Genomic DNA, 9,778 nt, shown 5'->3' on the forward strand with positions numbered 1-9,778 from the left:
TAAACAATCAAGTGTCAGACTCCTACAGCACAGTGAGAATTCCTTATGCAGCCCGGCCCACACCTTTCCTCTGCTGATAAAGAGCCTGAGGTGAAGGACCCATGGAGCCCAGCTGGAGCCGTCTCCGGGTGCTGGGCTCCTGACTTCTGACCCTGAGAAGTGCTGCTTCTCAGGAACCGGTCATGACATCTGGTGTGGCAGCGTGCCGCATGCAGGCTGGCTGCTCAACCCCTCACCTGAGAGGGCGCTGGCCGCCTGCCCATCTCCCTGGCAGATAAAGCCTCAGACGGAGGGCAAACAGTACAAGGCTCCAGGAGTCATTGCAGGTCTGATTCACCCTGTGGTTTGTGCCCGTGCCAGCCCCAAAGGCTGTCCCCTGATCTCGCCTTTTTATCACTTCTCTCACTGGGGCCAGAGTAAGACTCTTGAGCAACAGGCAGACAGACACCTGTGAGCGTGAGAATTGTGCTGGCTTTTATAAGGAGGGTGTTTTTTTTTTGGTCCGCAGAGGGACTTGTCTGCCCCATTCCTTCGGGCGGCTCAGCATTACCCCATCAGCCCGGGTTTCAGTATCGGGGTGGGGCAGCATGGGTGGGGCGCTGTGTTACCAGGGTGCACACAGGTGGTGGCTCTAGCACAGAACAAGTGGGTTACCTACCCACAGGATTTCCAAAATACCATTTATCAGGACTTGCCTTTTGAAAGAAGCAAGCTGCCTACAAATGGCAGGACATTTAGAAATTGAACTTGCTCTTTTTTTTTCTTTTTCCGGAAAGATATTAAATCATTGTTAGATGTTTCTTATCACAGTATAATCGGCATTTTGTTCAGAAAGTGCATTGTGTTGCTACTGAAGAGAATACCGGGTGCAAGCATTTCTTTTGTTTAAAAAGTAAGTTCATACACTGAAAGCTGGCTGGACACGAGGCTGTTCTTTAATAATAAGTTAAACTGACCTTGACCCAGAGCAGGTCCCCCAGGAGCAGGTCCCCGGAGTATGGCTCTATTGGGGATGGCTTTTCTCAGACTCTGTGGTCATGTTGCAGGAGAGGGAGAAGATTCCGCTTTCCCGGAGTTGGAGTGCTGACCTGGGTAACACTGCCATGCATTTGTCCACCCCCTCCTGCCACGTCGCCACGGCCTCTCCTAATAGTGAAGCCTCACTTCTCTGGGAACTCAGTTTCTGCGGCCGAGAAGTGGGAGCCACGCTGCTTCCCTTGCTGGCTGGTCGGGATAAAAACCTGAGGCAATGCCTGTAAAGCAACAGCTGTGCCTGGCACACAGGAGGCCCTGAAAGTTGTCAAGTGTTTTCCTTTACATTAGCTCTACTTCATCCCCTTGACTCATACTTAATTAAAAGGTAATCCATGACCCTGGTAGAAATATTAGAGGACACACATAAACTCAAAAGGAAAAACGACCCAGGAGCTTCGGGTTTTCTTAAGTAGTTTTTGGTATCCTTTTTTCTTTACTCTTTGTGCTGGGTGTGGAAAATTTATTCGTTTGTGTGTAGGGGAGGTGATATCATGGCCCCACTTTGCAAAGAGGAAACTGAATTCCAGAAAGAGGAAGTCCCTTCGTTAAGGTCACAAAGATAGTGGGAAAGTTAAGCCAGGTTTGAAACCCACAGCTCCTGAGTCCAAGCCCAGGTGGGTCTCAGACACCTGTCCCTGAACTCCCAGGTGTTCAGCGAGCCTGAGTCCACGATACCGTATTTCCCTCATGACAACTCTACATACCATCCCCCACTGGAGATAAACTTCTGTTTCTTGGCCTACCCAGCCCTCGCGTTCTGGGAGTGGGCAGGATGTGAATAAACAACCCAGTTAGCTAGGGTTTTTAGGTCCCTTTTCCTTTCCCAGGGCTCCTGAGCTTGCACTACCCTTAGGCCTGCCATTAATAAGTGCTCTCCTGGGCTTCTCCCTCACTTTCAAGGTGTCCTTTACGCTTTGCTTTCTTCTGGCCTTTCTTGTTTTCCAGCTGGCTGTCTTAGGGGTCCCAGCAAGTATTTTCATTGTTTTCTAAAACATACTATTTTAATAGCTGAAGTAACAAATACACACTGCTTTAATGGTTACAGTTCATTGAGGTGGAGGTCAAGTGGATTATGAATAAATTGTTTCCTGAAATCTATTAGTATAGTTCTAAAGAAAGACAAAAAGGCATAGACGTTAGCCTATGAAGGCAATCGTGGGATGGTTGTAATCACCATGTGTGATGTAGGCCCTGCCCTACGCTGGTTCAGGTGGCGCACAAACCCGTCTCCTGTGCTAACACGGCAGTCAGAGCTGGTTAACCCTGAGGGTCAGGGGAAGGAATAGGAGGGATCATTTCGCTTACTCGGTTTGCCCATCTGTGGGGGGGGGCAGTTGGGCTAGAGGTGGCATGGGCCCCACATGGCGGCCTCTGCCCTCTCCACACTGCACCTGGGAGCAAATGGACCACAGTGTTCTTGCAGCTGAACTCTGACCCCCCCCCCCCATTTACTGCTTCAGGCAGAGGTGGCCTTTGGTAGGAGGCGAGTTTGCCACACTGGGACCAGATGGGCTGCAAGGTCCTTTCCATCAGGGATATTCTAGAATTGGCAACTCCAGACCAAGAATAAGGATGGCAGTCTAGACGGTCGTTTTCCTAGAGGGGAAAGGAAAAACGTTATATGCATGGTGGGTGACGGTTCATGCAAGGCAAGTTCTCCAGGGGCCAGGCAAGTGTTAGTGTTGCGTCAAGACAAATAGTCTCTTAAAACTTAGTCCTCACACGACCCTGTTGAGTTACTACCCCTGTTGTACAGATGTGGGAGCTGAAGCTTAGAGAAGGAAAGTTCTCCCGAGTATGGAAATCTGCAGCCAGGACTAGACCCAAGGCCTGAGCCCATGGGCCCACACTCCTCCAGCCCAGCCCCGCCCAGCCATATGTCTGTGCTATGAATAGGCTTGGCATCGGCGGGCCTGGATCCCCACGAAACCCCTGGAGGAAGCAAGCTCTTTCTCAGAGAGGCCATTAAGTGTCAAGGTCATAGTATGAGAGGAGGAGGCCAATGAGGACTGACGCCCCCCAGGGCCAGGAACTCTCCACAGTGGCCCCTGGGTTACCTCTCATCACTCAGATGAGCACAAGGAAGGTTTCGTACATTGGGGATCAAGGCCCTGCGGCTGTCTCTGGTGGGAAGAGCACAGCATTCAGTCTGGAGACCTGGGTCTGACTCCTGGCAATCCTTATGCAAGCCTGGGCAAGTTACTTTGCTCCTTGAGCCTTGATCTTGTCATCTGTAAAGTGGAACTAATTATACTACTTCATAGGGCTATTATAGGGTTTAAATGAAAAAAAAAATTTTTTACTGACTGGTTGGTAGGTGCCAGACACTGTTCACTTATATTAACTCATTTAATCTTCACAGCAGCCCTCGGAGAGTAGGTGCTGTTAACAAGCTCCATTTAAGGAAGCAGAGGCACAGAAAGGTTAAGTAATTTGTCGAATGTCACCCAGCAAGTGGGGAAACGGATTGGAACCTAGACCATCTGGCTTCGGAGTAGGTGTTCAGTAAGAATCTATTAGATGACTGACTCCTAGGGCTGGTGAGTCCTAGACAACAGCTTTCCCAGCATCAAAGACTTGAAGGTAGATGGGACCTTAGAAGAGCCTTAGTGTAACCTGCTGATTAATGGATGAGGACCTACGGGTCAGAGGGTGAAAGACCTGCTGGAAGTCTCAGTGTTCTGGCAGAGCTGAGTTGAGGTGGGGACCCAGGCCTCCGAACAGCCATGCCTGGTCGGGGCGCCCACGGTCCACGAGCCTCAGGTTGTATGTTCTAGGAAACCACTGAAAAAAAGTGCAGTCACTTCCGTGATCATTAATACAGAGTCTCAGTGAACTCTTAAGGCACTACCACTCTCCTGCATGTTGTATACAGTAACCCTGTCCCAGACACTTTCAATAATACTGGTACAAAAAGGAAAGAAGAAGGCACTATACAATGCTGTGTGGCAGTCCGTGCCTACAAAACCCTGCACTTTAGAACACATACAAATAAAAGAATATACTGGGCTGGCTGCTATGGGAGCACCCTAAGGGAATGGGAGTGACCCACAGAGTAAAGAGGAATACATAAAGCGGCTGGTGACGACCGTGATCCATCACCTTGGGAGTAGGATTGATTCATCCCACTGCACCAAGGACCAAAAATAAAACAGTCACAATAAGACACTGGGTGAAACCACTGCCTGAAACATGGCTCTGGGCTCATGTAGGAAAGTGGGGACACGCCCTGGACTGCCTCACCAGGAAGAGTGTCCCTGGGTGTGGCAAGTGAGGTCAAGGGGAGCGTCAGTCACGGGTCCCTCTGAGCTCCCCTCCAGGCCAGAGGCAGCCCCTCCAAGGCTGCAGGGAAGGAGTGAAGAGCAGCTCCTGGGTTAGTGTCGGAGGTCACATGGTCACCTGCTGTTGCACCTTCCTCACTAAGGTTCAGCCGAAGCCACTATTAGGATGATTCTTAAGGACGTGAAGAAAGCATGGATATAGGCCAACAACCCCGTGACTGGATGACGAGTCACACGCTGGCTTTGCCATGGGGTCCTGTCACACGCTGGTCGAAGTGGCACACCCACCCATCTCCCATGCCCACGGAGTGTGCCTGTGAGGGGCAGGTGAAGGAAGAGGCGCCTTCATTTCCTCGGCTGGCCCTTACCCACCCACCTGGCTCCTGGACCGGCCCTGGGAAGTGGTTATCCCCTGGGCACAGAGCCCGCAGTTCTGGGGTCAGGTCACAAGGTGGCAGCGTGGGGAAGAAAGCAGATCGTCAACGCCAATCCGGTGGGTCAGGGTTGCCTTCAGGCAGTGGAAGCAGGGGTACCGTGGTCCTTCAAGATGGGCTCGCTTATTAGACATGAAATGTGGCAGAAGCCTATATCCCCAGTGGCTGGGGAAAGGCAGCAAGGAGAGGCAGGCATGATTTTCTAGAACGTAAATCTCCAAGCCTATCAGTCCTCAGCCATCATCCAGCAGAGGTGGTGACTGTGTGTGACTAGTGTAATTGTGTGTGTGAGAGGGTGATAGAGTGTGTACATGAGTGTGACCGAGTGGGGGAAGAGGGAAGCAGCAAGCCCAAGTGTCGCCAGAGAGACTGGGAGGAAACTATAAACCTGGGCGATGTCCTCTTATCAGTGCCCTTCTCCTGGGGGAAGTGGGGTAGAGCGCAAAGTTCAGGCTCGCGACTGGGAGGCGTGAAGCATGGCAGCCGTACTGGAGGGGAGGAGGTGGTGCTAAATGCCACGTAGCCCCAGACTCAGAGAATGGATTCTGGGCCCCGCACAGCCGCTCCGTCCAGCCTGGCCACTTTCGAGCGCTGCCTGTTACCCTGCCTGAGCTTCAGTTTCTCCACCTGTAAAACGGCAGAAAATTGGGCCTGCCTTCCTGGCTGTGTGTGAGGATGGGGAGAGAGCTGCGTATGTAATACACTTAGAAGAAGGCCTAGTGTGTGATGAGTGCATGTCTGTTGGTTGTGGAGAAAACATGAAATGCTATTCGAGGCCTGTGTGCAGCCTGGTCTGGCCCTGCCACTCTGGGCCAGTCTCCGGCCCTGCCTTCCAAAGAGCACCTTCCTCACGGTGGGATGGGCCTTCTCAGGAATTGCAGAGCACTTGTATCTGGGGGTGGGCGGGGAGAGGAGGTTAGTTTGCAAGAGACAAGCCTGCTGTTAGGGGAGGGGTCTGTTAGGCCGACACAGAGACTTCCGGATCCAGCTCCAGCTGTGACACTGCACACTCCAGGGCTTCAGAATACTGACTCACGCGTGCTCCTGCTCAAGTGTTGCTCTTGTTTATCCTTTTCTTTTTATAAAGGACTGGGTGGAGAACATTTGGTGTCATCAGGATTACTTTGAAACTACCGCCTCACATTGGGAGCTGGCTTGAGTCAGCTGGTCACCATGGAATTTCTTTTTTTAGCACATAAACAGCCAAGTTAGAGGCAGCTGTTTGTTGCCCCATCCAGGGCGGGAAGGCAGCCTGTTGAGGTGGAGCTGCCTGGCTCCTATTTCTTGGGCAAACAGATGCCATGTCTCTCAACTCACCAATTAGGAAGCCCAGAAACTGTGGTTTGGAGACCACATGTCTAATGATTCAGGTGTCTTCACCTGGGAAGCCCTCTCTGAATGGCAAAGCCGCAAGATAAAGGACATGTATAGTAGCTGGGGGGCTCCACTTCTCAGGGCCACCCCAGGAGGCAGTGAGCGCTAAGTGCCAAGTCAGTGAGGCTGCTGTTTTGGAGCCAAAGTATAAAAAACCCCAGCCACAAACCACTGAGCCTTTCCTGAGAGCTCGTTTTGAGCAGGTTCTGAGCCCAGAGCAGGCCCCTGAGAGGAAGGGAGACTGGAGCTGGGAATTTGAAGTAGTAGGGGGAATTACATGGGATGGGGTGTGGCCCTTCCAGGGCACGGAGATAGGGAGGTATAAAGTGTGTTACAGGGACGAGCTTGGGTGGAACAGGGGGTGTGGAACAGTAAGTGCAACACACATTCATGAAGCTGTGTGCCAGCGTTCGAATTGCCAGGATGAAGTTGGTGAACAAAACGAAAATCTGTCCTCTGTGGACACGCTATGAGTAACAGCAAGATCAGTAGTAATACATTTATGGAGCTTACCGCCTGCCTGGCACTGTTTTAAGCACTTTATCCTCATTTACTCATTTAATCCTCAAAACACCCACATGAAGTAGTAGTTATGGTTATTTCTCTGGTTCACGGGTGAGGAAGCGTAGGCCCTGAGTGGTGGAATTCAAACCCAGAGCTCATGCTCTGACCCTGACATTCTACCACTCCATGACCCTCAGTGAGAAAGGGTGAGAGGAGAGGTTGCCAGGTAACGGGGGCTGGTTTGCAGCATGGCAAGTGCTGGGCAGGGGAAGTTAGGGATCACTGCTTTCAGAAAAGTAACCTGGGGGTGTCAATTGAAGTCAATTGGGAAGGCAGGTGGCTGAAGAGACTTGGGGGTTCAGGGGGCTGTGCACCCCCTGGCCTCACATAGGAGGGGGAGAGCAGTGAAGACAGAGAATCAGTAGTTAGGGCTGGGAACATTCCTCAGGCCATACCTTGCCTGGAATTAATGAACTTGGCAGAAATTGTTTCCTCCTATCAAAGAGGACTGACTTTACAGTGGATAATTCTTTTTGTTATCATTAATTGCGCTTCATGAGGGGTGAGGGGCTTTCTGGTATGTCGAGCCCTGACCCTACAACCAGGGGACTCAAAAGGCCTCCCAGGCTCGGGCAGAAGACCTGATGATTTGTACAAGGTCCGGCCTCTGTTCTCTCTCCGAATTCCATGAGCCAGTCTCCAAACTCGGTGTTCAGGTGAGCCGCAGACCCACTGCCTTTCTCCCACCCCTGGCCCGTCCTCACAGCCCTCCACCACAGGACCCTTCCCATTTCTTCCTCAGCAACGCCAGCACCGGCCTATGGCGGCCAGCCTGCAGGCCCCCCGTGGAGCATGCTTTCGTGCGGGGCTGTGGCACTGTTTTTGTCTCCCTGTCTGCCAACCACTGCGTGCCGGCTCCAGACTTCCAGGGGCACAAGCCAGATCCCTGATTCAACCTCTTCCAGTTTTCATCCACGTTTCCTGAACGGATGTAGGATCTCACTCTGGCTTAGGGAAGAGCAGCCAACTTAATTTTTTTGGCTGCCACCCCCTGGATGCCATCCGTAAAGCCTCTTAGTGAGCCCCCCCTTCCCCCACACACCTGCACTCAGCGCCCTCTGGACCACTGGGCTTTGCCAAGCCCTCTCCTCCTCACTGTGCTCTGCCTCAGGGAAAGACCCTGCCTCCCGAACCCCAGGAAGGCCTGGACCCTCAGGCACTGTCTGCCCCACCCACCAGGGTCCATGCCCTTCGCCCCCATTCCCCTGAGCCCCAGCTTCTCCCTCCCACCCCAGCTCTGCTCTGACCCTCAAAACACAACTCCAGCTTTGTACATACACCCTTCCAGGGCAGGGTGCTGTCCAGGGGACAGGTACTCCCATGAGCTGGCAACAAGTCTAAGAACAAATTTCAAGATTGCCCTTTCAGAATGTCCTCAGCCTGGCACAGCCCTTGAGGGCTGGGAATTCCCACCTGGGAATTTTTCCAATATTCTGCCAGCTGTTTCTTCTCTTTCAGTGGTTTTATTATTTTCCTTTTGCTTTCAGTATGGTAGCTCAGGCCAAATGGAGCTGGAGGGTGGAGACCTGGCATTTGCTGAGGTAGGAGCTGTGGCCGTAGCCAGCTGTGCCAAGGGAGGGGAAGGGAGGAAGGAGGAACTGGGAGTGGAACAGAGGAAACGAGACCAGCAGCAGGGCAGCCTCTCGTGTCACGTCATTTGGCTCTGGGTATACAGCCTTGTGTCCTCCTGGCGCTGTCAGAAATGCACATTTGCTACTTGGGAGGGTGACACGTTAACCCACTGACACCAATTCACTTGTCAGATGTGCTGGCTGTTGCCAGCAGAGCAGAGACCCAAAACAGGTAAGTAATGAAGAAGCCTCTAGGAAGCGTTGGGGGCATGGACCGTATGCCTGGGGAGGTGTCCATGCCAGTCAGCCGGAGACTGGGGCAAAAGGGATGAACCCCTGCCGAGGAGGCATTTCTTCACTGAGGATTCAGGCTCCAAAGGGCGGGTAGGCTGAATGGGGTCCCTTGGCGAGATCATTTCCCTGATGTGATGTTGGCACCACAGCATCTGCCAGTCCCAGTGGGTCTTCACAACGGGTCCCTTGGACAATATCCTGAGGGGACATCCACTGGCCTCCAGCTTCAGATAAGGATTAAACTCAGCTGCATGTACCAGAAAAGCAAAATGAGTGGCTCAAACCAGAGGAAGCTTTCTTTTTCTCTCACGGAAAAGAGTTGCAGAGGCAGATGGTCCTGAGCATTTAAACGCAAGACTTAAAGGAATGGAGACACCTAGGTCTCACTCACCTCTGGAAGCAGGCAGCTCATTCCGCGTGGAGAAAGGTGCCTGTGTGGGCTTCCTTTCCTCCTGTGCCACTGCCCCACCTGCCTCCTGGGCTCACCTCCCAAATCCTGTTGTGGAGTGTGCATCTGGGGGAATCCCCAACCAAGATGCTAACCTTCGTGAGCACTTACTGCACGCAAAGCCTTGTGTCGCTTCCTCCTCAACCCTGTGGGGTGGGATGCAAGTATTAAGCCCCATTTTAGGGACCAGGCCATCACTTGCCCAACGTCACCCACCATTGGAGCCAAGACTCAAAGCAGCGTCATCGTTTTGTGCTATTTCCTTGGGATGGATTCCTAAACCTGAACCCCTGGGTCAGAGTACGCACATTTTCAGGCTTTTGACCTGTTCTGCCAAATTGCCTTGAGTCAAGTCAAGCCTGATTGCCCCTCCCCACCAGCCGTGTTGGGGGACAACTCACTTCTTATGTCTTCACTGCCAGGGGCTCCCAGCTATTTCCAACTCAGCTTTTGTGAGGCTGCTACTCCTCCCAAATATATGGGGAATTTTGTGTCTTTTTTTTTTTAATGTAGAAAGCATTAACTAGCATATTTACTAACAGATATGCGATGTGTCTGTGACTTGAACTGAAAGGGATGGAATCAAATGGACAAGTTCCTAACCTGAGCAGAACAGTCATTTCCTCCAGCCCTCTTGGCTTTCTGGGGACTGCAGCTTTTGCCCATGTCCCCTCCCTGGTGGCAGGGGGGTGGAGTTGAGTGGGTGGGCAGGTGTGAAAGGGAGCAGAAGGGTCAAGGAGGAAGGGGCCCTGGCCGGCCAGTGTGGTAAAGGCTTGG

The sequence above is a fragment of the Rhinolophus sinicus genome, linkage group LG05 (genome assembly GCF_036562045.2).
Source record: "Rhinolophus sinicus isolate RSC01 linkage group LG05, ASM3656204v1, whole genome shotgun sequence".
NCBI lineage: Eukaryota > Metazoa > Chordata > Mammalia > Chiroptera > Rhinolophidae > Rhinolophus > Rhinolophus sinicus.